The sequence below is a fragment of the Ovis canadensis genome, chromosome 4 (genome assembly GCF_042477335.2).
Source record: "Ovis canadensis isolate MfBH-ARS-UI-01 breed Bighorn chromosome 4, ARS-UI_OviCan_v2, whole genome shotgun sequence".
NCBI classification, from domain to species: domain Eukaryota; kingdom Metazoa; phylum Chordata; class Mammalia; order Artiodactyla; family Bovidae; genus Ovis; species Ovis canadensis.
The window spans coordinates 69636605-69664024 of NC_091248.1; positions in this window are offsets into that span (position 1 = coordinate 69636605).

A 27420-nucleotide genomic window follows, 5' to 3' on the forward strand; every position below is an offset into this window, starting at 1 on the left:
GATGCCCATGGTAAACATCACCTTCCTTGTTTAATGTGACTTTCCTGGTACCAGCTTCTTGTCCCTATCCCTCAAAGTTGCTCATTTTGTATTTAGTCGAAGACAATATTTCAACTGCTGGCTTAGCCTACTTCTGAGAGTTATTCATTTTCCCCTGGGTATCTCTCATGTGTACACAAAGTACTATTGCTGTTCATTCACCAAATCATGTATGACTCTTTGCAACCCCATGGATGGCAGCAAGCCAGGCTTCTCAGTAATTCACTGTCACCCAGAGTTTGCTCAAATTCATGTCCATTGAGTCAGTAATACTATCTAACCAGGTCATACTCCACCAGCCCCTTTTCCTTTTTCCTTCAATGTTTCATAACATCAGGGTCTTTTCCAACAAGTCAGGTCTTCACATTAGGTACCCAAAGTATTGGAGCTTCAGCTTCAGCATCAGTCTTCCTTTTAATTGGATACACAGGGTTGATTTCCTTTAGGATTGACTGATTTGAACTCTATTCAGTCCAAGGGACTCTCAAGAGTCTTCTCCAACACCACAGTTAAAAAGCATCAGTTCTTCAGCATTTAGCCTTCTTTATGGTCCAACTCTCATATCTGTACATGACTACTGGAAAAACTATAGCTTTGACTGTATGCACATTTGCTGGCAAATGGAGTCTCTACTTCTTAATATGCTGTCTAGGTTTGTCATAGCTTTCCTTCCAAGGAGCAAGCGTCTTTTAATTTTATGGCTGCAGTCACCATCCCCAGTGATTGTGGAGCCCAAGAAAAAATCGGTCACAATTTTCACTTTTTCCCCATATTTTTGCCATGAAGTGATGGAACTGGATGCCATGATCTTAATTTTTTGATTGGTGAGTTTTAAGCCAGTTTTTTCACTCTCCTCTTTCACATTCAATAAGAGGCTCCTTAGTTCCTCTTCAGTTTCTGCCTTCAGGGTGGTATCATCTGCATATCTGAGGTTGTTGATATTTCTCCTAGCAATCTTGATTCCAGCTTTTGATTCAACCAGCCTGACATTTCATATCATGTACTTTGCATATATATTAAATAAGCAGGATGACAATACAGCCTTAATGTACTCCTTTCCCAATTTTGAACCAGTCTGTTGTACCATGGCTGGTTCTAACTGTGTTTCTTGACCTGCACACAGACTTCTCAGTAGACAGGTAGGGTGGTATTTCTACCTCTTTAAGAATTTTCCACAGTTTGTTGCTGTGACCCACACAGTCAAAGGCTTTAGCATAGTCAATGAAGCAGAAGCAGATGACTTTTCTGAAACTCCTTTGCTTTCACCATGATATAATGAATGTTGGCAATCTGATCTCTGGTTCTTCTGCCTTTTCTAAATCTAGCTTGTACATCTGGAAGTTCTCCATTCATGTACCTTGGAAGCCTAGCTTGAAGGATTTTAAAAGAACCTTGCTAGCATGAGAAATGAGCACAAGTGCACAGTAGCTTGCACATTTATTGGCATGGTGCTTCTTTGGAATTGGAATGAAAACTAACCTTTTCCAGTCCTATGGCCAATGTTGAGTTTTTCAAATTTGATGACATGTTGAGTCTAGCACTTTAACAGCATCATCTCTTAGGATTTGAAATAACTTATCCGGAAGTCCATCACCTCCACTAGCCTTATTCATAGTAATGCGTCCTAAGCCTACTTGATTTCACACTCCAAGATGTCTGGCTCTAGGTAAGTGACCACACTACTGTGGTTATCTGGGTCATTAAGACCTTTCTTATATAGTTCTCATGTGTATTTTTCTTTTTAATTTGTATTTTTGCTTTATTTTGCTTTACAATACTGTATTGGTTTTGCCATACATTGACATGAATCAATCACGGGTGTACATGAGTTCCCAATCCTGAACCCTCCTCCCACCTGCCACCCAGTATCATCTCTCTGGATCATCTCCGTGCACCAGGCCCAAGCATCCTGTATCCTGCATTGAACATAGACTGGTGATTCATTTCTTACCTGATAATATACATGTTTCAATGTCATTCTCCCAAATCATCCCACCCTCTCCCTCTCCCTCAGAGTCTAAAAGTCCGTTCTGTACATCTGTGTCTCTTTTGCTGTCTCGCATACAGGGTTATCGTTACCATCTTTCTAAATTCCGTATATATGTGTTAGTATACTGTATTGGTGTTTTTCTTTCTGGCTTACTTCACTCTGTATAATAGGCTCCAGTTTCATCCACCTCATTAGAATTGATTCAAATGTATTCTTTTTAATGGCTGAGTAATACTCCATTGTGTATATGTACCACTGCTTTCTTATCCATTCATCTGCTGATGGACATCTAGGTTGCTTCCATGTCCTGGCTATTATAAACAGTACTGCGATGAACATTGGGGTCCGTGTGCCTCTTTCAATTCTGGTTTCCTCGGTGTGTATGCCCAGCAGTGGGATTGCTGGGTTGTAAGGTAGTTCTATTTGCAATTTTTAAAGGAATCTCTCCACACTGTTCTCCATAGTGACTGTACTAGTTTGCATTCCCACCAACAGTGTAAGAGGGTTCCCTTTTCTCCACACCCTCTCCAGCATTTATTCCTTGTAGACTTTTGGATCGATGCCATTCTGACTGGCGTGAAATGGTACCTCACTGTGGTTTTGATTTGCATTTCTCTGATAATGAGTGATGTTGAGCATCTTTTCATGTGTTTGTTAGCCATCTGTATGTCTTCTTTGGAGAAATGTCTATTTAGTCCTTTGGCCCATTTTTTTATTGGGTCATTTATTTTTCTGGAATTGAGCTGCAGGAGTTGCTTGTATATTTTTGAGATTAGTTGTTTGTCAGTTGCTTCATTTGCTATTATTTTCTCCCATTCAGAAGGCTGTCTTTTCACCTTGCTTTGGGAGGGATTGGGGGCAGGAGGAGAAGGGGACGACCCAGGATGAGATGGCTGGATGGCATCACGGACTTGATGGACGTGAGTCTGAGTGACCTCCAGGAGTTGGTGATGGACAGGAGGTCTGGCGTGCTGCGATTCATGGGGTCGCAAAGAGTCAGACACGACTGAGAGACTGAACTGAACTGAACTGAACTGATAGTTTCCTTTGTTGTGCAGAAGCTTTTAATTTTAATTAAATCCTACTTGTTTATTTTTGCTTTTATTTCCAGTATTCTGGGAGGTGGGTCATAAAAGATCCTGCTGTGATTTATGTTGGAGAGTGTTTTGCCTATGTTCTCCTCTAGGAGTTTTATAGTTTCTGGTCTTACATTTAGATCTTTAATCCATTTTGAATTTATTTTTGTGTATGGTGTTAGAAGGTGATCTAGTTTCATTCTTTTGCAAGTGGTTGACCAGTTTTCCGAGGACCACTTGTTAAAGAGATTGTCTTTAATCCATTGTATATTCTTGCCTCCTTTGCTGAAGATAAGGTGTCCATAGGTGTGTGGATTTATCTCTGGGCTTTTTCTTTTGTTCCATTGTTCTATATTTCTGTCTTTGTGCCAGTACCATCCTGTCTTAATGACTGTGGCTTTGTAGTAGAGCCTGAAGTCAGGCAGGTTGATTCCTCCAGTTCCATTCTTCTTTCTCAAGATTGCTTTGGCTATTTGAGGTTTTTTGTATTTCCATACAGATTGCCAAATTATTTGTTCTAGCTCTGTGAAAAATACCGCTGGTAGCTTGATAGGGATTGCACTGAATCTGTAGATTGCTTTCGGTAGTATACTCATTTTCACTTTATTGATTCTTCCGATCCTTGAACATGGTATATTTCTCCATCTATTAGTGTCCTCTTTGATTTCTTTCACCAGTGTTTTATAATTTTCTATATATAGATCTTTAGTTTCTTTAGGTAGGTATATCCCTAAGTATTTTATTCTTGTCGTTGCAATGGTGAATGAAATTGTTTCCTTAATTTCTTTTCTATTTTCTCATTATTAGTGTATAGGAATGCAAGGGATTTCTGTGTGTTGATTTTATATCCTGCAACTTTACTATATTCATTGATTAGCTCTAGTAATTTTCTGGTGGGGTCTTTAGGGTTTTCTATATACAGGATCATGTCATGTGTAAACAGTGAGAGTTTTACTTCTTCTTTTCCAATTTGGATTCCTTTTATTTCTTTTTCTGCTCTGATTGCTGTGGCCAAAACTTCCAAAAGTATGTTGAATAGTAGTGGTGAAAGTGGGCACCCTTGTCTTGTTCCTGACTTTAGGGGAAATGCTTTCAATTTTTCACCACTGAGGATAATGTTTGCTGTGGGTTTGTCATATATAGCTTTTATTATGTTGAGGTATAGTCCTTCTATTCCTGCTTTCTGGAGAGTTTTTATCATAAATGGATGTTGAATTTTGTCAAAGGCCTTCTCTGCATCTATTGAGATAATCATATGGCTTTTATTTTTCATTTTGTTAATGTGGTGTATTACATTGATTGATTTGTGGATATTGAAGAATCCTTGCATCCCAGGGATAAAGCCCACTTGGTCATGGTGTATGATCTTTTTAATGTGTTATTGGATTCTGATTGTTAGAATTTTGTTAAGGATTTTTGCATCCATGTTCATCAGTGATATTGGCCTGTAGTTTTCTTTTTTTTGTAGTATCTTTGTCAGGTTTTGATATTAGGGTGATGGTAGCCTCATAGAATGAGTTTGGAAGTTTACCTTCCTCTGCAATTTTCTGGAAGGGTTTGAGTAGGATCGGTTTTAGCTCTTCTCTAAATTTTTGGTAGAATTCAGTTGTGAAACTGTCTGGACCTGGGCTTTTGTTTGCTGGAAGATTTCTGATTACAGTTTCAATTTCCATGCTTGTGATGGGTCTGTTAAGATTTTCTATTTCTTCCTGGTTCAGTTTTGGAAAATTGTACTTTTCTAAGAATTTGTCCATTTCTTCCACGTTGTCCATTTTATTGGCATATAATTGCTGATAGTAGTCTCTTATGATCCTTTGTATTTCTGTGTTGTCTATTGTGATCTCTCCATTTTCATTTCTAATTTTATTGATTTGATTTTTCCCCTTTGTTTCTTGATGAGTCTGGCTAATGGTGTATCAATTTTATTTATCCTTTCAAAGAACCAGCTTTTGGCTTTGTTGATTTTTGCTATGTTCTCTTTTGTTTCTTTTGCATTTATTTCTGCCCTAATTTTTAAGATTTCTTTCCTTCTACTAACCCTGGGGTTCTCCATTTCTTCCTTTCTATTGCTTTAGGTGTAGAGTTAGGTTATTTATTTGACTTTTTTCTTGTTTCTTGAGGTATGCCTGTATTGCTATGAACTTTCCTCTTAGTACTGCTTTTATAGTGTCCCACAGGTTGTGGATTGTTGTGTTTTCATTTTCATTCGTTTCTATGTATATTTTGATTTATTTTTTTATTTCTTCTGTGATTTATTGGTTATTCAGAAGCGTGTTGTGCAGCCTCCATATGTTGGAATTTTTAATAGTCTTTCTCCTGTAATTGAGATCTAATCTTAATGCTTTATGGTCAGAAAAGATGCTTGGAATAATTTCATTTTTTTTTTTTTAATTTATCAAGGTTAGATTTATGGCCCAGGATGTGATCTATCCTGGAGAAGCTTCCATGAGCACTTGAGAAAAAGGTGAAATTTATTGTTTTGGGGTGAAATGTCCTATAGATATCAATTAGGTCTAACTGATCTATTGTATCATTTAAAGTTTGCGTTTCTTTGTTAATTTTCTGTTTAGTTGATCTGTCCATAGACGTGAGTGGGGTAGTAAAGTCTCCCACTATTATTCTGTTATTGTTAATTTCCCCTTTCATAATTGTTAGCATTTGTCTTACATATTGCAGTGCTCCTATGTTGGGTGCATATATATTTATAATTGTTATATCTTCTTGGATTGATCCTTTAACCATTATGTAGTGGCCTTCTTCATCTCTTTTCACAGCCTTTGTTTTAAAGTCTATTTTATCAGATATGAGTATTGCTACTCCTGCTTTCTTTTGGTCTCTATGCATGGAATATCTTTTTCCAGCCCTTTACTTTCAGTCTGTATGTGTCCCTTGTTTTGAGGTGGGTCTCTTGTAGGCAGAATATATAGGGATCTTGTTTTTGTATCCATTCAGCCAGTCTTTGCCTTTTGGTTGGGGCATTCAACTCATTTACGTTTAAGGTAATTATTGATAAGTATGATCCTGTTGCCATTTACTTTATTGTTTTGGGTTCGGGTTTATATGCTCTTTTTCTGTTTCCTGTCTAGAGAATATCCTTTAGCATTTGTTGGAGAGCTGGTTTGGTGGTGCTAAATTCTCTCAGCATTTGCTTGTCTGTAAAGCTTTTGATTTCTCCTTCATATTTGAATGAGATCCTTGCTGGGTACAGTAATCTGGGCTGTAGGTTATTTTCTTTTATCACTTTAAATATGTCCTGCCATTCCATCCTGGCCTGAAGCGTTTCTATTGAAAGATCTGCAGTTATCCTTATAGGAATCCCCTTGTGTGTTATTTGTTGTTTTTCCCTTGCTGCTTTTAATATTTGTTCTTTGTGTTTGATCTTTGTTAATTTGATTAATATGTGTCTTGGGGTGTTTCACCTTGGGTTTATCCTGTTTGGAACTCTCTGCGTTTCTTGGACTTGGGTGATTATTTCCTTCCCCACTTTAGGGAAAATTTCAACTATTATCTCCTCAAGTATTTTATCATGGTCTTTCTTTTTGTCTTCTTCTTCTGGGACTCCTATAAATCGAATGTTGAAACGTTTCATATTGTCCTGGAGGTCTCTGAGATTGTCCTCATTTCTTTTAATTCATTTTTCTTTTTACCTTTCTGATTCATTTATTTCTACCATTCTATCTTCTATTTCACTAATCCTATCTTCTGCCTCTGATATTCTACTATTTGTTGCCTCCAGAGTGTTTCTGATCTCATTTATTGCATTATTCATTATCTATTGACTTTTTTTTTATTTCTTCTAAGTCCTTGTTAAACCTTTCTTGCATCTTCTCAATCCTTGTCTCCAGGCTATTTATCTGTGATTCCATTTTGATTTCAAGATTTTGGATCATTTTCACTATCATCATTCAGAATTCTTTCTCAGGTAGATTCCCTATCTTTTCCTCTTTTGTTTGGTTTGGTGGGCCTTTCTCCTGTTCCTTTACCTGCTGGGTATTCCTCTGTCTCTTCATCTTGGTTATATTGCTGCATTTGGGGTGGTCTTTCTGTATTCTGGGAATTTGTGGAGTTCTCTTTATTATGGAGTTTCCTCGCTGTGGGTGGGGTTGTATCAGTGGCTTGACCAGGTTTCTTGGTTAGGGAAGCTTGTGTCAGAGTTCTGGTGGGTAGAGCTGGATTTCTTCTCTCTGCAGTGCAATGAAGTGTCCAGTAATGAGTTATGACATGTCTATGGTTTTGGAGTAACTTGAGCTGCCTGTATTTTGAAGCTCAGCGGTGTGTTCCTGTGTTGCTGGAGAATTTGCATAGTATGTCTTGCTCTGGAACTTGTTGGCCCTTGGGTGGTGCTTGGTTTCAGTGTAGATGTGGAGGCATTTGATGAACTCCTATCGATTAGTGTTCCCAGGATTCAGGAGTTCTCTGATGTTCTCAGGATTTTGACTTAAACCTCCTGCTTCTGGTTTTCAGTTTTATTTTTACAGTAGCCTCAAAACTTCTCCATCTGTACAGCACCGATGATAAAACATCTAGGTTAAAGATAAAAAGTTTCTCCACATTGAGGGACACCCAGAGAGGTTCACTGAGTTACATGGAGAAGAGAAGAGGGAGGGGGTAGTTAGAGGTGACTGGAATGAGATGAGGTGGGATCAAAAGAGGAGAGAGCAAGCTAGCCAGTAATCACTTCCTTATGTGTGCTCCTCAGTCTGGACTGCTCAGAGATGTTCACGGAGTTATACAGGGAAGAAGAGAGGGAGGAAGTAGACAGAGGTGGCCAGGAGGATAAAAGAGGGAAATGAAAAGGAGAGAGACAGATCCAGCCAGTAAACAGTTCCCTAAGTGTTCTCCACCATCTGGAACACACAGAGATTCACAGAGCTGGGTAGAGAAGAGAAGGGGGAGGGAGGAGACAGAGACAACCTGGTGGAGAAAAAGGAGAGTCCAAAGGAGGAGAGAGTGGTCAAGCCAGAAATCTTGCTCTCACGTAAAATTGGGTACTGAAGATCGGGTTTTTAAATGTACAAAATTGACAACAAATACCAAAAAGCAAAGATTAAAAATCTACAGTAGAGGTTGGATTTTCAAAAATACAATATTAAAGAAAAGAAGAGCAAGAAGAAAGAAAAAAATAAAAAAGTCACGAGAATTATTAAAAAACAACAACAACCACACACACACACACTATATATATATATATATATATATATATATATAGCATTTGCTTTAAAAATAGGGTCTTTTTTTAAAATTAAAATTAAAGGAGAAATAGAGGACTTAAAAATTTTAAAAAGTTTTAAAAAAAGGAGAAGAAAAAGAAAATACAAAACAATCAAAAAACAACATCAACAACAGCACAAAAGAGAGAATGGTCATAAAAATAGTAAAGATATATCTGGCCCTTTCTCTGGTGTTGTGGCAGTGTGGGGTCACTTACAAGGTGGTTCCCTCTGTTTAGTTTCTTCTGTTTGCTGGTCTCTTCAGTGTCTGATTTCCGCCCTGACACAAGGAGGGCGGTGGTGGACACTTTTTTTTTTAGACTCACTTGTTCAGTCGCGCTGTGGGGAGGGAGGGATGCTGCAAACAAATAACACTGGCATGTGCTTGCAGTGTCTCAGCCATGCTGGGCATGCCCCTGCACACAGTGCACACCACTCAGGCTCTGCGTTGCTCCTCTGGGAACCGTCTGAGGCTGGTCCTAGGCTGCATGCACCTCCCCGGTCTAAGCCACTCAGGCTCGGATCTCAGTTTGCCCTCAGAGGTGCAGATTCGGTTAGGCCTGCATTTTGTGCCCTTCCCAGGACCAAGTAGCTCAGGTGTTTGGCGAGCACAGTCTCTGCAACTTATCGCCTTTCCCTGCTGCTCAGTTTTCTGGGTGTACCGCTGGCGCCCTTGTCAGGCAGATGGTGACTGTCCAGAACCCCAAGAAGTCTTAGTTAGCAAAGAAGCCTGCTTGCAGTTTGGTAGGTAAAGTCTCTCCAGGGCTGCGATTGCCCCCTTCCAGCCCTTACAGCTCTGGTTGCCTGTCACTGGCGGGGGATGGTCTGCAGCCAGCTATTTCTGTTCCATCCTTTGTTGTGTGTGCAGTCCTGGTGGTGTCTTATGTCAGAGCTTTTCGCGCGGTAGCTATCCCACAGGCTGGTATGCTAGCCAAAGTTAGTTCGCTGTGGTTACATTCGGGGCATTCTGGCCCGATTCTTAAAAAGCACTGCCCAGCCCCCACTTGCTAATGGTGGATGCAGGCATCTGCGCTGCTTCTCCATTGGGGGAGTTACCATTGAGCTCATAATCTGTTGGTTTTAATTATTTATTTATTTTTCTTCCCTGTTATGTTGCCCTCTGTGCTTCCAAGGCTCGCCACAGACTCTGCAGTGAGAGTGTTTCCTGGTGTTTGGAAACTTCTCTCTTTTTAAGACTCCCTTCCTGGGACGAGACTCCCTTCCTGGGACGGAGCTCCCTCCTTATTTCCTTTGTCTCTTTTTTCATCTTTTATATTTTTTCTACCTGTTTTTGAAGACAATGATCTGCTTTTCTGGGTACCTGATGTCCTCTGCCAGCATTCAAAAGTTGTTTTGTAGAATTTATTCAGCATTGAAATGTTCTTTTGATGAATTTGTGAGGGGTCTCTCCATCCTATTCTTCCGCATCTTAGGACTGCCCCTTCTCTCATGTGTATGCTTGCCACCTCTTCTTAATCTCTTCTGCTTCTGTTAGGTCCATACCATTTCTGTCCTTTATTGTGCCCATCTTTGCATGAAATGTTTCCTTGGTATCTCCAATTTTCTTGAAGAGATCTCTAGTCCTTCTGATTTTACTGTTTTTCTCTATTTCTTTGTATTGTTCACTTAAGTAGACTTTCTTATCTCTCTTTGCTAATCTCTGGAACTCTGCATTCATTTGGGTATAGCATAGCATAGCATAGCATAGTGAAGTCGCTCAGTCGTGTCTGACTCTTTGCGACCCCATGGACTATAGCCTACCAGGCTCCTCCATCCATGGGATTTTCCAGGCAAGAGTACTGGAGTGGGTTGCTGTTTCCTTCTTCAGGGGCTCTTCCCAACTCAGGGATCGAACCCAGGTCTCCCACATTGTAGGCAGATGCTTTACCATCCGAGCTGCTGAAAGGCTCACTGAAAATGGCCTTACTTTCTTCAGTTTAACCCTGAACTTTGCAATGGGGGACTTATGAACTGAGCCACAGTCAGCTCCAGGTCTTGTTTTTGCTGACTGTATAGGGTTTCTCCATCTTTGGCTACAGAGAATATAATCAGTTTGATTTTGGTATTGACCATCTGGTAAAGTCCATGTGTAAAGTCTTCTCTTGCATCATTGGAAGTGGGTGTTTGCTATGACCATCATAAAAGTTTAAATCAAATAAATATGCAAAGGACTCTTTTGCCATAACTCTTTGCAAATACTGGGGACTTATTAAAAATGAACTCTGAGTATGAATTCATCAACAAAATATTTTCAGTATATATAACATTCCATTTCTAATGTCTGGTAAATTCAAATAATATGAAGGTATTGATATGCCAGCTTAAACATAGACTTATCTTTGTTCACAAGACAATGTAAATGGGCAACCATCTGCATGGAGCTAGACTTAGTAAAGACACATGATTTGAGAATTCTGATGAGGAATGTTGAATCCAAAATCAGAATCCATTGTTACCATAGCCAGTCTGCCCTGTCTCTAAAAAAAAAATGTTGCTGTTACACAGCCATCTGCTCAAATCCCAAGCTGTTTACCTGGCTGTTTGCTCTACTTGTCAGAATAGCTCTTCAATATTCTCACCATGGCATGAGGGTCAGGTACCCACCTGGTGCTAGTGACCCAGGGTTATTTTTCTTCTGCTGCTAATTTTTTAAACTTATATCAGCTTGGGACTTGGAGAATTCAGCTGTCCAGTTTCAGCATATTACCCCATCATCCCCTCAGGGAGGCATCCCTTCTGTGTCCCTGATCCAACTTTGTTGTTTTTTCCATTTAGAACTGACAATACAAAATTTTGATATGTGTGTTAGTCATAAATAAACTAGCCAGGAAGTATAATGTTTACCAACCTGCATCAGCATTTTCCTTACATCAGCCTGACTTGAAAGGACGAAAACTGATTCACCTATGCAAAGCATTGTTATTGTTATGGTTGTTATTGTTTCTGTTTATTTGACCATTTCTTTTTGGTGGGATGAACACTAGTGGATATAACCTACTGTTTTTGTTGTTCAATCCTTGGAAGGAAAGTTATGACCAACCTAGATATCATATTGAAAAGCAAAGACATTACTTTGCCAACAAAGGTCCTTCTAGTCTAGGCTATGGTTTTTCCAGTGGTCATGTATGAGTGTGAGAGTTGGACTGTGAAGAGAGCTGAGCGCCAAAGAATTGATGCTTCTCTTTTGATATGTGGTGTTGGAGAAGACTCTTAAGAATCCTTTGGACTGCAAGGAGATCCAACCAGTCCATTCTGAAGGAGATCAGCCTTGGGATTTCTTTGGAAGGAATGATGCTAAAGCTGAAACTCCAGTACTTTGGCCACCTCATGAGAAGAGTTGACTCATTGGAGAAGACTCTGATGCTGGGAGGGACTGGGGGCAGGAGGAGAAGGGGACGACAAAGGATGAGATGGCTGGATGGCATCACCGACTCGATGGACATGAGTCTGAGTGAACTCCGGGAGTTGGTGATGGACAGGGAGGCCTGGCGTGCTGCGATTCATGGGGTCACAAAGAGTCGGACACGATTGAGTGACTGAACTGAACTGAACTGAGATAATGTTGTGTCTGACTTTTAGTGACTGCACGGACTGCAGCATGCCAGGCTTCTCTGTCCTTAAGATAATGTTACATTAAATTTATTCATTCATAACTTAGTCTTATTAAAATGAATACCCATAGGTTTATTTCTTTGCCAACTCAGTTCAATGAAATTGCATTGAGTACCACATACACACCAAACTGGGGATTAAGCACATGGGAATAGAAAGATCATTAAGATGTGATCTCTCGTGAGAGGCTTATAGTTAATCTTCCTGGGTCAGATTGATGGTGAAACATGATGGATTACAGCCATGTAATCAAATAACTGTGGTAGAATATGGCAAATACATCCTAGGAATAGTGCAGGTAGTATACAAATAATTTAATGATACTTAGAAGTTTCAGTGTCCTATAAGCCTATGACTCAACAAATGCAAATGATATAAAAAGAACAGACACCCCAAAGTTTCAGATGTCACATGCTGTTCTCATAAATACATTTGATTAAAAAGTTAAAGCTTCAATGTATAAATACTATATACTGGACACCTTTGGCTATTTAGACTAGAATTATTTAAAGCTACATAAAATAAAAAGATCAATCGTTAATGGTCATTGGTTACTGCACTGGATGACACAGGCACAGGGCACTTCCATCTTTACAGGAAGTTCTACTGGACAGTGCTAAATTACAGTGCCAGGGTCTATAGCAGCCCCTTTCAGCTTAATGTGCAAATGAATTCCCTTGGTATCTTGTTTACATGTTAATTCTGGTCAGACCATCTGGCATAGGGTTTGAGTTCCTGTACTGCCAATAAACTCCTGGATGATATTTATGTTGCTGGTTCTTTGATCAAACTTTGTGTAGGAAAGTTTTATATTATTCTATTAACACCAATGAGGCAGTAATGTGTCAAAAAAAAAATGTTTTTCCCTAGTTACCTCTTTTAATTAAAGCAAGGAAAAGCTAGATTATTGTTATATTTTTAACAGAAACAGTTTTTCCTCTAAAATCTTTGATATTATATTCTACAACTCAAACATATCTATAATAAGGTCTCTACATTTTAAAGACATTAGCCCTGAAACCTAAAATAGAGCAAAAATCCTAAAGTAGAGCAAAAAACTTAAAGTATAGCAAATAACTATACACAATCTATATCCTTTCCATTCTGATTCTTGGCATTTATGAATATATTAAAAAATCAAGGAAGTTTCAAATTATTTTTAAATTAAATTGAGTTATCCATCTTAAATACAATCCTAATATATTTAACTAGTACTCTAATAATGTCACATGCAGTTTTCTCCTGTGATTAGTTCATTTCAAAGCTTTACTTTTCTCAGTATATTTTTTTCCTGGTTATTACAATTACAAATGATTTCAAAAGAAAAATAATTTAAACTTAAAAGAGATTCTTTTGTGTTCTAAACAATAGGGCTGTTGTTGTTATTTAAGATGGAATGAGAAATGAAAATAGCCCAAATTCCTTGCTATTAATAGAATGTGTGCCACTTCTATTTCTGTTCCCATTCACTGTCTTATAAAACTAAATGAGGAACACCATTTCAATATCAGTTCAATGCATCCATTTCCCAAAAACAGATGAGGGATTGTATCAGTTTTCTCTCAATATTTCAGTTCCAACAAGGTTTTCTGAAAAGCCCTTCATTAAGTTTTGATATTGCACTTTGCTTATCAGTGTGGCCTCTAATCCTATGTGGAAAAAAAGCAAAACAAACAAAAACTGGTTTCTTTTTATTCTTCTTTTATTTTGGAAGTGATTAGAAATTAAGACTTCCAAAATCTCAACTTATCCTATGAGGCCAACATCACCCTAATATCAAAACCTGACAAAGATGCCACAAAAAAAGAAAACTACAGGCCAATATCACTGATGAACATAGATGCAAAAATCCTTCACAAAATTCTAGCAATCAGAATCCAGAAACACATTAAAAAGATCATACACCATGACCAAGTGGGCTTTATCCCTGGGATGCAAGGATTCTTCAATATCCACAAATCAATCAATGTAATACACCACATTAACAAAATGAAAAATAAAAGCCATATGATTATCTCAATAGATGCAGAGAAGGCCTTTGACAAAATTTAACATCCATTTATGATAAAAAACTCTCCAGAAAGCAGGAATAGAAGGAACATACCTCAACATAATAAAAGCTATATATGACAAACCCACAGCAAACATTATCCTCAATGGTGAAAAATTGAAAGCATTTCCCCTAAAGTCAGGAACAAGACAAGGGTGCCCACTTTCACCACTACTATTCAACATACTTTTAGAAGTTTTGGCCACAGCAATCAGAGCAGAAAAAGAAATAAAAGGAATCCAAATTGGAAAAGAAGAAGTAAAACTCTCACTGTTTGCACATGACATGATCCTGTATATAGAAAACCCTAAAGACCCCACCAGAAAATTACTAGAGCTAATCAATGAATATAGTAAAGTTGCAGGATATAAAATCAACACACAGAAATCCCTTGCATTCCTATACACTAATAATGAGAAAATAGAAAAGAAATTAAGGAAACAATTTCATTCACCATTGCAACGACAAGAATAAAATACTTAGGGATATACCCATCTAAAGAAACTAAAGATCTATATATAGAAAATTATAAAACACTGGTGAAAGAAATCAAAGAGGACACTAATAGATGGAGAAATATACCATGTTCATGGATCAGAAGTATCAATAGAGTGAAAATGAGGATACACCCCAAAGCAATCTAGAGATTCAATGCAATCCCTATCAAGCTACCAGTGGCTTTTTTCACAGAGCTAGAACAAATAATTTCACAGTTTGTATGGAAATACAAAAAACCTCAAATAGCCAAAGCAATCTTGAGAAAGAAGAATGGAACTAGAGGAATCAACCTGTCTGACTTCAGGCTCTACTACAAAGCCACAGTCATCAAGACAGTATGGTACTGGCACAAAGACAGAAATATAGAACAATGGAACAAAAGAGAAAGCCCAGAGATAAATCCACACACCTATGGACACCTTATCTTCAACAAAGGAGGCAAGAATATACAATGGATTAAAGACAATCTCTTTAACAAGTGGTCCTCGGAAAACTGGTCAACCACTTGCAAAAGAATGAAACTAGAACACTTTCTAACACCATACACAAAAATAAACTCAAAATGGATTAAAGATCGAAACATAAGACCAGAAACTATAAAACTCTTAGAGGAGAACATAGGCAAAACACTCTCTGACGTCCATCATAGCAGGATCCTCTATGACCCACCTCCCAGAATATTGGAAATAAAAGCAAAAATAAATAAATGGAACCTAATTAAAATTAAAAGCTTCTTCACAACAAAGGAAACTATAAGCAAGGTGAAAAGACAGCCTTCAGAATGGGAGAAAATAATAGCAAATGAAGCAACTGACAAACAACTAATCTCAAAAATATACAAGCAACTCCTGCAGCTCAATTCCAGAAAAAAAAAAAAAAAAACAACTCAATAAAAAAATGGGCCAAAGGACTAAATAGACATTTCTCCAAAGAAGACATACAGATGGCTAACAAACACATGAAAAGATGCTCAACATCACTCATTATCAGAACAATGCAAATCAAAACCACAATGAGGTACAATTTCATGCCAGTCAGAATGGCTGCAGTCCAAAAGTCTGCAAGCAATAAATGCTGGAGAGGGTGTGGAGAAAAGGGAACCCTCTTACACTGTTGGTGGGAATGCAAACTAGTACAGCCACTATGGAGAACAGTGTGGAGATTCCTTAAAAAACTGCAAATAGAACTGCCTTATGACCCAGCAATCCCACTGCTGGGCATACACACCAAGGAAACCAGAATTGAAAGAGACATGTGAACCCCAATGTTCATCGCAGTACTGTTTATAATAGCCAGGACATGGAAGCAATCTAGATGTCCATCATCAGATGAATGGATAAGAAAGCAGTGGTACATATACACAATGGAGTATTACTCAGCCATTAAAAAGAATACATTTGAATCAATTCTAATGAGGTGGATGAAACTGGAGCCTATTATACAGAGTGAAGTAAGCCAGAAAAAAACCCACCAATACAGTATACTAACACATATATACAGAATTTAGAAAGATGGTAACGATAACCCTGTATGTGAGACAGCAAAAGAGACACAGATGTATAGAACAGTCTTTTGGACTCTGTGGGAGAGGGAGAGGGTGGGATGATTTAGGAGAATGACATTGAAACGTATATAATATCATATAAGAAAGGAATCACCAGTCCAGGTTCGATGCAGGATACAGGATGCCTGGGGCTGGTGCACTGGGATGACCCAGAAGGATGGTACAGGGAGGAAGGTGGGAGGGAGGGTTCAGGATGGGGAACATGTGTACACCCGTGGCAGATTCATGTTGATGTATGGCAAAACCAATACAATATTGTAAAGTAATTAACCTCTAATTAAAATAAATAAATTTAAATTAAAAAAAAAGACTTCCAAAATCTCTTGGAGACATTGTAATTTCCTCAAATTGTGCCTTAAAAACCTGACAGTATTAATGCAAATAACCCTTGTAATATATGCCCAAGGAAAATAGTTTTATTGATCATAGAGTCACAGAGAACTTTTATAATGTTATATTATGTGTTTCCCATCTCTACCGAAATTATCCAGGTTAAAAAGTTAACACAAACAGGAATCTTGTTTCCTACTAACAAACTAAAACATAATCCATTAGTTCACTTTTCAAATGCTTTCCAGTCCTATTAGAAATAGTTACTGGTTTAGATGGGTTTCCTTGGTGGCTCAGTGGTAAAGAATCCATCTATCAGTGCAGGAGATGTGGGGTCAATTCCTGGATAGGGAAGATCCCCAGGAGAAGAAAATGGTAACCCTCTCCAGTATTCTTGCCTAGGAAATCCCATAGACAGAGGAGCATGGCAGGCTACAGTCCATGGGGTCACAATATGAGTGAGACAGGACTTAGTGACTATAACAAAAACAACTGACTTAGATAAAATATCATGAAGAGGAAAGTGTTTAGGTGTGTGTGTGTGCATGCTCAGTCATGTCTGAACACTCTTTGCAACCCCACGGACTGTAGCTTGCCAGGCTCCTCTCTTCCAGGCAAGAATACTGGAGTGAGTTGCCATTTCCTTCTCCATGGGATCTTCCCAACCCATGGATAGAAACCACATCTCTTGAGTCTCTAGTCTATCCCTTCTCCAGCGGATCTTCCTGACCTAGGAATAGAACTGGGGTCTCTGGAATTGCAGGTGGATTCTTTACCATCTGAGCCACCAGGATTTGGGGGATAAAGCCAATTATGGCTAGACTGGGGAAAGTTACAGTTAAGCCCTTAGTGAGAGAAGATATGCTTGAGGTGGTACAGAGAGCATTGCTTCCATTTGGTCTTCTTACCTAGTTAAGCTTGAAACAATCCTGCTCTTTCCATTTCTTTAAGCTGTCTAGGTTAGAAGAAGAAGCTGTGGGCCAAACTTCCTGTTTATATTTGCCCATCTGAAGACATTCACAAAGACTTCTGCTTCATTTGTTTCTCACTTTAATCAATAGATACAGGCCATTTTAGCAGGAAGATAATGACGAAAAGGAATAAAGGGAAGCAAAGGTGCAAAGGAAAAAAGAGACCGGGGTGGATGGGAAGCAAGCAAGCAAACAAACAAAAACTCTGGAAGAATTTGTTTCTACAGGTTAAAAAACCAGAATGAAGGTAAGGGAAGGGTGATTTACTAAATTAGGTTTCCTGAATAACCTGCTTTTTATTCTTAGAAATAGGTCTGAGACAAGTAGGATTCCCCTTCTTTAGCTGTGTTTCCTTACTGTTTTAATCTATGTTAATCATTTTGTGGAATAGAAATAATTGCTGAAAAAGTATAATTTTCAAAATGATTGACTATTACTTATGATGTAGAGAAAGAAGTTCTGTCAAGCTGACTGACTCACTAAAGGAGACAATTTTCCTCTATAATAAATTTTTATGAGAAAAGTAACCAGACGTCAACATAATGTCTATTTCTTCAGGTCCTCAATAAATGCAATTAAATGCTTCCCTTCCCCTTCAATGAATGACCAGGTTTGATAACCAGATAGAATAGAACAAGTGTGGAGCAGCAAGTAGGATTTCCAGTATGATCTAGTAATTTTTTATATTCAGGTTGCCTATGAGCCACATTAATATTGATGATTCAGGGATTATAGATGTCTATTTTATTCTTAAGAGTGTGCCAGCTAGTGGGATTCATAGTTGTTCTCCTTATGCAAGTAGGTATTTTCACACACACTTTGATTTGAAGGGTTTCTCAAATTTTCACCTATCCAACAGTAGTTTTCTATTTATCTATCAAAGTGCTACTGTACTTTACTACTTTAGGAATTCCATGATTTAAAAACAAAAACCAGATTATTAGAAGGCAAAAGAGAGAGGCTCTTCATAGATAGAATGAGACGACCAAGATATTTGGCCAAGACCATGAAACCAAAATTTATGTTTTTGAGGATGATAAGGAAAGAGTGAATATTTTGCTTCTTTATTATTAGCAAAGGCTGTAACCCAAACTCCCAAATGTAGATAGCTGTGTTAGATCACTTAAGAGACTTGATTTATATTGATTGCTATTAATTTGTTTTAAACTCATATATTTTTGCCTCACAGACTCAGATAGTGATTTCTTTTCCTTGGGGATAATATGAATCTTGCACAGCTTTCTCAAAACAGAAGGCCCCTCCCAGGTGGGATGTAGCCCTAGTCCAATTTACCTAAAGTGTGTAATATATTAGTAAAGCTGCTATGAGCACTTATGTATAAATATTTTTATGGGCATTTAACTTCTTTAGATAAATATCTAGGAAAGGAGCTGCTGGATCATGCGGTAAGCACCCATTTAACTTGAAAGATACTGTCACAGTGTTTTCTAAAGTGGTTGTCCCACTTTAAGTAGCCTCACCAGCAGGTAGAGAGTTGCCTCACACCTTCAACAATACTTGTTACAGCAAGTGATAATTGGCAACAGATGAGTGGCTCTTCTATATTAATATAATGATTAATATAATTTTATATTAATATACTAATACTACTCAGCAACAAAAAGAAATAATCTACCAATACAAAACAACATGCTGCTACTGCTAAGTCACTTCAGTCGTGTCCAGCTCTGTGCGACCTCATAGACAGCAGCCCATCAGGCTCCCTCGTCCCTGGGATTTTCTAGGCAAGAACACTGGAGTGGGTTGCCATTTCCTTCTACAATGCAGGAAAGTGAAAAGTGAAAGTGAAGTCGCTCAGTTGTGTCCGACCCTCAGCGACCCCATGGACTGCAGCCTTCCAGGCTACTCTGTCCATGGGATTTTCCAGGCAAGAGTACTGGAGTGGGTTGCCATTGCCTTCTCTGACAAAACAACATGACTATATCTTAACAAGTCTTTCCAAGTGAAAGAAGCCAGACACAAAAGGATACAGAGTACATGAGTCCATATTTCTGAAGCTTTAGAAAAGGCAGAACTAACCTGCAGAGACCAGAAGCTTTTCAGTGGTTGCCTGAGGCATAAGGTATGCGGTGATGGAGGCAGGGGCATAACTGGGAAGGACACAGGGACCTTGTATGTGGGTTGATAGAAATAATCTATGTTTTGAATGAGATGATAGTTACATAAGTATACATCTATCTCAAAATGTAACAAGTTTATAGTATTTATAGTATATAAATAAATTTTATATAAATATTCATTGTATTATATATATATTAATCTCAAAACAGTTTTGTTTTTAAATGAAAGGAAAATCAATCTAGTTTTGAAAGTTAAAGCAGGGGAGAAGAGAGAGAAGGTGAATCCAAAAAAGGCCAGTGTTCAAGAAAAGCTTCACCTTGTAGCAGAGTGACCCTAAGGACCCTTGAACTGCTCTTGTTCCTAGAATGTGGTGTGGGGAGTGAAGCCCAAGCTCTCATTGGAAGCCAAATCTGTCTGAATTAGTTGGGTGTCTGGCTGTTAAGGTAGGAAAGATTCTGTGAAGGACAGACGGGAAATGTCTAAAATCAACTTCTGGTTCACACACAGGCTTTGTCTGAACCTAGTGGTATTAGCCTCTTCCATTGGCTTTGTTTCTTTGTTCTCTTTGGTTTTAAATACTTGCATCCTTTTGATGGATTTCCATAACCAGTTTCTCTCCCTAGTCCTGGTTTTTGTGTGCTATTTTCCTATTTTGTCATTTGGGATATGATAACAGAGTTTTGAAAATCTTTCTGCCATTGGTATATCCAAATATCTATTTTTGGGGTGCCTAATAATGCAAATCAAGTAATATCATCTTTATTATGATTCATGATAATTCATATGATTCATGATAATTCATGATTAAGTCAAGAAGCAAATATTTAGTTGTATACTTTCAAGAAATACCCTTTCAGAAATAAATACTGTTTCAGAAATAAATTTTAATTGACTGTGGTACAAAAATGGAGTTAAACAGATTTATGTTTATTTTATAAGAAAATGAATATAAAATATTGACCATATATTCATATCTAAAAAAGACTATTTTTCTGTGTGATTTGTGTACATGTGTATAAATACTCTTTTTGCATTTGTAAATATTTTTATATGTACACATTTTCAACATAACATTATTTGAATTTGTCATTATTTTCCAGTGTGACTGGAAAGTCACTTTAAAAGAAAAATACTGTTGACGTTTGTTTTTCTACTTTAGATTTTTAATATTTCCTTGCATGATATTCAGACTTCATAAGTGATAAAGTTAAATAACTATTAGTTTCAAACTTCCTATATTCAATGAATTTTAAATCTAAAATATCCACTATAAAAACTCAGTCTTTAACGATGCTATGAACAAACGAAATTGTAAGATTTATAAAAAGTAACTTTACCAGTTCTCAGAGTTTTCTTGCTGCTGCTGCTGCTGCTAAGTCGCTTCAGTCGTGTCCGACTCTGTCCGACCCCAGAGACGGCAGCCCACCAGGCTCCCCAATCACTGGGATTCTCCAGGCAAGAACACTGGAGTGGGTTGCCATTTCCTTCTCCAATGCATGAAAGTGAAAAGTGAAAATGAAGTTGCTCAGTCATGTCCGACTCCTAGCAACACCATGGACTGCAGCCTACCCGGCTCCTCCATCCATGGGATTTTCCAGTCAAGATTACTGGATTGGGTTGCCATTGCCTTCTCCCAGAGTTTTCTTAAATGACATTTGAACACCAAGTGATTATATTTGATTATTTATCAATTATTTACTAAATGAGACAGTATTGCTTGTTTGCTTTCTTCCGTCTTTCTTTCCTTCCTTCTTAAATTTCAAACAAGTGAGTTCAGTTCAGTTGCTCAGTTGTGTCCAGCTCTTTGTGACCCCATGGACAGCAGCATGCCAGGCTTCCCTGCCCATCACCAACTACCAGAGCTTACTTAAACTCATGTCCATCGAGTCAGTGATGCCATCCAACCATCTCATCCTCTGTCATCCCCTTCTCCTGCCTTCAATCTTTTCCAGCATCAGGGTCTTTTCAAATGAGTCAGTTCTTCACATTAGGTGGCCAAATGATTGGAGTTTCAGCTTCAGCATCCATCCTTTTGATGAATATTGAGGACTGATTTCCTTTAGAATTGACTGGTTTGATGTCCTTGCAGACCAAGGGACTCTAAAGAGTCTTCTCCAACACCACAGTTCAAAAGCATCAATTCTTTGGTGCTCAGCTTTATAGTCCAACTCTCACATCCATACATGACTGCTGGAAAAATCACATCTAGACTACCGGACAGAAATATAATTCCTTTCCATGCTTGTTTATATTACTTTTGCTCTTCTGAATAGCCTGAAAAAGATAGTATAATTTGGAGAACCTTACTAAAGTTCCTCTTTGATTGCTTCTCATTTTATTAGAAAAGTGCTGAATCAAATTAATAGTAATTCTGGAGAAAGGTACCATATACATTATCAACACCAGCCTGCACCAAGGGAAAAAACATCTTTGAATGTTGAGATATTAATTAGCAAATATAGAACTAAAAATGATAGATGTAGTTAAATGCTATTTTTGTTATATCAGTCCAATGCAAGCATTATCAGAAAACAAATGTAAGGGCTACTGAATACTTCTCCATTTAAATGTCATGTGTTATAACCATCATTAAGCAAGCTGATTGATACTGCTGATATCTGTATCTGAATATCATTATGCAAATAATTTTAAAATTCTTAAATAGAATAAAATTTCAAAAGGCGTAATCTGAGTTTCTGCCCACTAGCTAGATTATCTAAACCTAGCGTTGTCTGTTTTAGGTTAAAGGAGACTCCCAACTCCTCCTCATTATTTTTTCCCCAGAATTGTGTCACTTCTTTGATATCTACAAGTTGTACTGAATGTTTTGTCAGAACTGGTGTTGGACCCATTGTCTATATGAAGGTTTATAATGAACTCAGGGCTGGTGCTCAAAGGGTGATGTATTCCACAGAAAAATACCAACAGGATCAACATTATGTAAAAATGTACAGAAGGTGTACATAAGATAGAAGGAAAATTACAAATTGTTAATTCAAAGCCTTTATTTAAAGTGAAAATATGTTAAGAAGCTGGTACAGGTCACAGAGCAAATTAGTGGCAGAACTGAGTTTGGAGCTGGGGGCTCATGAGGGTCTGCTGCCCTGATGGAAAAGTTTGTTGTTTAGCCCTTACCATCTCCCATGCTGATACTGACTGTCCTATGCTCTGTTCAACACACGTCTTGATGATCTATACCAAATTACTGATTAGAAGAAAAAACTTGACTATAGAAAGTCACAAAATTCTAAGGAGGCCTAAGAGTTTCCTAAACATTCTCCAGGACTAAGCAATTCACTATCTTAAATATAACTAAGTAAAATCTGAGACAATGTAACAAGGATCTTCTATATAGATCTTGAATAGATCCTTAAGATTCCCATCTATCTATTGTCCTTCTCACAGTCGCCTAGAGTAACACAGCTCAATAGTCCTTCCAATATTTTCAAAATTGGGTCATGTTTTTCTTTGTTTCAGAATTCATCTCTCCAGACCTATTAAAAGTTATTCACACAATAGTGTCCATATATCTTTGTCATTGTCACTTCATTCCCGTGAATGTGCTTAATTGCTAATGTTGAACCTCTCACAATTTATTCTATAGTAATAATAATAATTTCAAACACAGACTTAAAATGCAATTTGCTTATGAAAGTTTACATGTGAATAAATACCCCATATAATCTAAATGAGATGATTCTGAGCAGAAATTTTGAGGACCCTTTATTTCTAGTCCTATCAATTTGTTTCTGCAAAATCACTCTAGCAGAAGACTTATAGGAAAAAAAAAAAAGAAAGGCAGGGGAAATTGGTGTTTTTTTTCTCTATACAAATACAACCCAATCCTGATGACTGCTTCATGCTAAACTTATTTTACGTACATATTATTTAATATTTTAAGGACACTGATGGAGGAAAAAGAAGGAGAATATAAAAACAACATGCAGCCAGAAATGAAGAAAACTCTGAATCAACTGTCTTTGTGTAGGCGATGAAAGAACAAGAACCCTACCACCTTGGCATGCTATTCAGCTACATCACTGTAAATAAGGATATACAGATGTGTATAACAGACCTTTGGACTCAGAGGGAGAGGGAGAGGGTGGGATGATTTGGGAGAATGACATTCTAACATGTATACTATCATGTAAGAATTGAATCACCAGTCTATGTCTGACGCAGGATGCAACATGCTTGGGGCTGGTGCATGGGGATGACCCAGAGAGATGTTATGGGGAGGGAGGTGGGAGGGGGGTTCATGTTTGGGAACGCATGTAAGAATTAAAGATATTAAAATTTAAAAAATAAAAAACTAAAAAAAATAAAAAAATAAAATGTGTAAAAAAAATAAATAAAATAGTTATAGCACAGTGCTATAAGAAAGAAAAAAAAAGGATATAAAATTTGAGTCAACATCTTGGAATTCAGATTTCCTAAAGTTACACTTTCTTTTTTGGTTCTCAATTACCCTAAGAAAATTTATCCAGATTATCTACATTAGATTATACAGCCAGGCAAGAGTTTAGTAGTATTTGTCATTGTTATCATGCGTGTGTGGGTTGTCATTCCAGGTGGCAAGACTGGACAAAGGTAATAGCTCAATGTTTTGGATAATAAATCATGTAAGGCACTACTTCTTAAAGAAATATGTGTGCTCAGAGTGTTTTAGTTGGGCTATAAAGTACATCATCATCGTCTCTCCATTTATGAAGTACATTTTAATTTCTGGTTCTAAGGGGAAGAATATAAATACATGATAATACAATTTTGCATGTGCTTCAGTATTTAATTTGATTTGAAAATTAGATAGTAGAATATACTGTATTTTTTAAAGTCTTATTGCCTCCATTTAACTCATACAATTTAGGCATAAGAGTCATTTAGTCTCTGCATAATTTTTAATTAGCTCAGCTTTCTCTAATTATTATATTAGCTGAAGTTCTTAAAGCCTTCCTGCTCCTTATCTCAGAAGGGTAGAGTATAACAAGGGTGAAGGACCCTTAGAGGACTAAGGAGATAGTAATTTATAATTAATGTGACAAGCTGACATTTCACTTATGATGAAATCATTTTTGAAAAAAGGATATGTCACATTTTAAAAATACATGTATTAGTAAGTACAATTTTTAAAATTGCAATGAATATAATTAAATTGTGTATGTTCTCAAATTCTTTAGCCTTAGGAGAAGGATACTCCTCCTTTAGTATTCAACTGAAGCCCCCAAGTCTCTACCCTGTATAATCAGGCTAGGAGTCCAATGATCTCTCTCAGTTCTGTATTTCATGAAGTATGAGGAGCATAACTGTTCACATTTTAAGATCACTGAAGTAGGATGTTTCCTACTGTCAATGAAATCCTGCAGTCTTTGTCAGCCAGACAACAGTTATGAAAGAGGTATCATTGTCAAGACATGTGTGACTTTATAGATATCCCTGATGGCAAAACTGGCTAATGTACATTTCAACATTCTGAACATTTCAATGTAGGGACAATTTGAGGAAGAAATATGATATCTATTTGTTGTACAGAACCCTCATGAATTCCACAGCAAGATTATAAAAAGTATCAGCTTCAAAAATAGCATCACTGGCTTGGAAAAAATATCCCAGAATCAATAGTATTCTTAAGTAGAAAGTTAAAATGTAAATTATAAGAAAAATTTTATGATAACTTAACTGGCAGTATTTTTTTTCTTTGTGGTATGTAAAATAACAGTGCACCTTAAAATAACACCATCATAGAGTCAAGAATACCATAATTTTAGAAATTTTCATGGAGTCATCATATGTTCTACCATTTATATTGACTCTGGCTTTTTGATGATACCTGCCTTCACACACATAACAGGGCCACTTCTTGCACCTCTTATAATGGCAGTCTACATTATGGGGAGCCACAAAGCAGAGTTGCTATCAAGCTATGGCATTAAAAATTCTTCACTGGAGTCTTTGGACGTGAGGAAAAAAACAAACAACATAATGCCACACAGCAAATGTTAACCTGGAATATCTGGTAGCATACTTTTCCCTGATTCTCCATAGAGACATCCTTTCTAGATTTCTCCTTGTTCTTGCTTCTCTCTATTATTGCAAGAAACAACTTGCCTAGCTAAGAAGGAAATACCTTAGCCAATACTGAAACCACACTGGTGTCTAAAAATTTGCCAAGTTCTCTCCCAGTTAAAAATAATGGTGGTCTTTTACATTATTATAGAAAGTAGCTAATTTTCTTATTGACTCAAATTCCTTCCCTCTAGAATAGCATTTTTTCTTCACTATTTCATGGCTAAAGAGCCTATTAAAATGTCTCTTTGCAAGATGTCTGCATGCTTTCCAAAACCAAAGAACAGTATATTCTTAAAGATAAACTCTGTTTCTATTGCTAAAACAAACAAACAAACAACAACAACAACAAAACACATGAGGCAGCTTGTTAAAATATCAACTTCTTTCTGATATATAAAAATTTTGCTGGAAGAAAATACAGCAACAACAACAAAAACAAACAAAAAAAAAACACTAAGATTTCAGAGACCATCTTGATGATTTGAACTTTGATGCTATTAATATATTTGTGACAGTGAAAGTGAAAGTCCCTCAAAAAGTCGTGTCCAACTTTTTGTGACCCCATGGACTATACACTCCATGGAATTCTCCAGGCCAGAATACTGGAGTGGGCAGCCTTTCCCTTCTCCAGGGGATCTTCCCAACCCAGGGATTAAACCCACGTTTCCCACATTGCAGGCAGATTCTTTACCAGCTGAGCCACAAGGGAAGCCCAATATATTTGTACTAAAAGCTTAATAACACAATGAATGAGTTTTAATAGACACTGATATCCTCTGAATATATGAATAGCAGACACTCACTAGTGAGTGAGACAGATTTAAAAGCAGGAATTGGTGAGACTTGAGTACAAATTCTACTTCCAAATTCTCCAGAATGGAATAAACTAAAGATACGCAAAGTTACCAATAACTCAATGTGATTTATAAATCCTGCAAATATAAAACAAAATATGGGCTACAAAGTACAGCAGTAGTTTTCAAATTTCAGTGTGCTAAACTTTAGAGACATAAGCTTCACCAAAGGAGCTTGTTCAAAACTACAGAGTTCAAACTCCTAGCCTCTAATTATTCTGAGTTAGTAAGTCTTTGAGAAGTCTAGAAATCTACATTTTGTCACAAAAATATCAGGCAATTCTGAAGCAATAGTTTAAGGCATCATATTAAGGAAGGAAAAAAAACGCTATAATGTCTATATGTCAAATAGGGAAAAAAATAAGATGAAAAACCCAAACACATGTTACAATAATATGGCCAAATGGTTTGGATCATTTGCTTGGATATCTGGATATATAGTCCAACAATTAGCAGATTTATGATAAAAATAATTTACAACACTTTTAAGCATCTAATGGACAAATTAGTCCTTCATATTTAATGATCTTCAGAGAGAAAAAAGTCTTAGTATGATAATTTAATTACTTCAAATAATGTCAGTTATTTAAAATATGCATACACAGAACACCACTGTCCTGATCTTGCACACTATATTGGTGTTCAGCAGAAAATAAATTTCAATAATTATCATCATTATACATTAGTTCCCTCATGCAAACACATGCCCCACATAACAGAATCAGAGTCACAAGCAAATGCAAGTTCCTGAGTGACTTTCTCTAGCAGCCCTTGTGATCATCACCCTCCTCTGTATAACCCTTAGGTAAGACTTCTGTGGAGTTTACCATTACCCTGCTTTTTCGGTTGGAACTGACCAATTCACCTTAAGGCCAGGAACCTCAAAGCATTACACGTATGGACCCAAGACATGTGCCCCCCGTCCTATTCTCTGCCCGTACTCTGCTTTGACCTCCCCGTGTAGCCCCTTAAAACATGTTATGTACTTCCTCCAGGACCCATGAGTAATAAGTTGCTTTATTTGAATTTCTTTTATGATCTGTCGTTGAACCTCTCCTCACCATATGGCACCTTGTGC